Below are 2871 nucleotides of genomic sequence, written 5' to 3'. Positions count from 1 at the left end.
CCGGTTGATAAGTGTGGTTGTAAAATACCGCACCAAGTTTTTGGCGCCGTTGGCGGAGATTGACTGTGATTAACAACTATTTGTTGTTTGATTGCTTAGATTAGATAATTTTTATTATATTAATTTTTTATTTTATTTTATTATTAATTTTTATTTTACATTTTTTTTACGTTATTTTTCTTTTCACTTTACGTTAATTTTTTTCCTTTTGCTTTTCCATTTTACGTTATTTACTTTCTTTTCCTTTTCATTTACATCCCCCCTCCCCTATTTCGTTTTTCTTTTTTTTGTTTATTATATATAAAAAAAATGTTTTAAATTAATAGCACTAATAATTTTTTTTAATTTCTGAACTTATGTTTGGTGTTACCCAATTAATTTTATTTTAATTTTTCTGTTTATTTTTTTTAAGTTATCGAATTTTTTTTATTTATTTAATTAGCATTTTTATTTTATTATTTTACACAGGTTACCTCACAGGGACTTCTCTGCACTCTGACGTAGAGAGTCTCATTTTTTCTTGTTTTCTGCTTGTGTATGCGCAGAAATAGAGATAAAGAACATCTCTTAGACTTTGACCCTGAACCTGAAAGAACTTTCAGGCGACGTCTACAACAAGCAAGACTTTGCAAGGCTGCAGAATCCACTATGGCAAATAATAATGCTATTGCCAATGTGGTAAATCCGAATGGGGATGATCAGCAAAGAAGAGTGCTTGGCTCTTATTCTGCCCCTACTGCGGATCTCTATGGAAAAAGCATTGTGGTGCCTCCTATAACTGCAAACAACTTTGAGTTGAAGCCACAATTGGTCACCCTGGTGCAACAAAACTGCCAGTATCATGGACTTCCTCATGAAGATCCAAATCAATTTATTTCTGATTTTCTGCAGATATGTGATACTGTGAAGACAAATGGAATAAATCCAGAGGTGTACAAACTCATGCTTTTCCCATTTGCTCTGAGGGATAAAGCAAAGCTATGGTTAGATTCCAAACCAAAAGAGAGTTTGAATACTTGGGAAAAGGTTGTTACAGAGTTTCTCACTAAATTTTTCCCACCAAAGAAGCTAACTAAGCTTAGGTTGGAGGTTCAGACCTTCAAGCAGAAGGACGGTGAAACTCTTTATGAAGCTTGGGAGAGATACAAGCTACTGACTAGGCAATGCCCTCCTGACATGTTCTCCAAGTGGACCCAACTGGATATCTTTTATGAAGGCTTATGAGAGATGTCAAAGATGAGCCTAGACACTTCTGCAGGCGGTTCATTGCACAAGAAGAAGACACCAGAGGAGACTATTGAGCTGATTGAATTGGTTGCAAGCAACCAATATTTATACACATCTAACAGGAATCCTGTGAACTCTGAGGCCGCTCAGAAGAGAGGCGTGTTGGAAGTAGAAGCTGTTAATGCTCTTCTTGCTCAGAACAAGCTTATGTCTCAACAGATAAATCTACTTACTCAACAAATGGGTGGCATGCAAGTCTCAGTTATCAACACTTAAAATCCACCCCAAGATATCTCCTATGACATGACAGGTAACTTTATGCAAAATGATGATTAAGATTATGCTCAACCCTCTTCTGAACAGGTGAATTACATGGGGAGTGGTCCTAGAAATCCCAACAATGATCCATATTCTAAGACATACAATCAGGGATGGAGGAATCACCCAAATTTTGGGTGGAGAGATCAACCTCAGAGACCTCAAAACTTCAACAATAGTTCTCAGGGTGGTTTTCAACAGAACAACCATAATAACCGCCAATTTCAGTCTCAGCAACAACAACCACCTCAGTAGGCAAATTCTAAATCCCAAGAAGATTCTAAATGGGAGATGATGATGAGTTTTGTGCAAGAAACCAGAGCCTCCATTAGAAACTTGGAGGTACAAATGGGTCAAATGAGCAAGCAATTACCTGAAAGGTCTTCAAATATATTCCCTGGTGATACAGTGGTGAACCCAAGAGAAGATTGCAAGGCTATCCAATTGAGAAGTGGTAAGGTAGCTGGTTCTGAGACTAAGGTCAATGAAGATCTAGTTGAAAAGGAAGCTCCAGAGGAGAAGAAGAAAGAAGCAGCACACGCCCCTCCTAAACGTGCAGACAACCCATTTCCTGACTCTCTTGACACTTATCCCACCTTGCCAAAGGCCCCTGAATACAAGCCAAAAATGCCATATCTTCAGAGGCTTCAGAAGGCGTCCAAAGAAAAGCAATTCTCTAAATTTTTAGATGTCTTCAAGAAGCTGCAGATCAACATCCCTTTTGCAGAGGCTCTGGAGCAAATGCCTCTCTATGCTAAATTTATGAAAGAATTGTTGACCCACAAGAGGAATTGGAAGGAGCAAGAAACCGTGGTGTTAACCAAGGAATGCAGTGCTATTATTCAACACACCCTTCCTGAGAAGATGCCAGACCCAGGGAGTTTTGTCATTCCTTGCACCATTGGAGAAGTCGGCATTCAGAGAGCTTTATGTAATCTTGGAGCTAGCATCAACCCCATGCCACTTTTAGTGATGAAAAAGCTTCAAATTGAGGAGGTAAAACCTACTCGTATTTCTCTTCAACTTGCTGATCTTTCTATTAAATTACCTGTAGGAGTGGTTGAAGATTTACTTGTTAAAGTAGGACCATTTATTTTTCCTGTTGATTTTGTTATATTAGACATGGAAGAGGAGGTAAAACCCTCTATTATACTTGGTAGACCCTTTTTAGCTACAGGTAGAGCTCTGATTGATGTGCAAAAAGGTGAATTAACCCTGAGGGTCAATGAAGAACAGGTGGTCCTAAATGTTTTTGAAGCCCTCAAGCACCCCAATGATTCTGAGGGGTGTATGAAAATAGATGTTATAGAACCACTTGTTCAAGAA

The 2871-nt window shown here is 38.3% G+C and overlaps 1 non-coding gene across 1 annotated transcript; it reads right to left on the bottom strand.

Annotated features, from left to right (window-relative positions):
- Positions 1-1074: 1074 nt before the first annotated feature.
- LOC148568309 (small nucleolar RNA R71) lies at positions 1075-1178 on the bottom strand. The gene has a single exon (XR_015882187.1). It is a non-coding gene; the product is annotated as a small nucleolar RNA R71 (small nucleolar RNA).
- Between the last annotated feature and the right edge of the window lie 1693 nt (positions 1179-2871).

This window comes from Arachis ipaensis, chromosome B4 (genome assembly GCF_059453495.1).
Source record: "Arachis ipaensis isolate K30076 ecotype BB chromosome B4, ASM5945349v1, whole genome shotgun sequence".
Lineage (NCBI taxonomy): Eukaryota > Viridiplantae > Streptophyta > Magnoliopsida > Fabales > Fabaceae > Arachis > Arachis ipaensis.
Note: the sequence above shows the minus strand (reverse complement) of the source record. Positions and strands in the feature narration are given on the sequence as shown.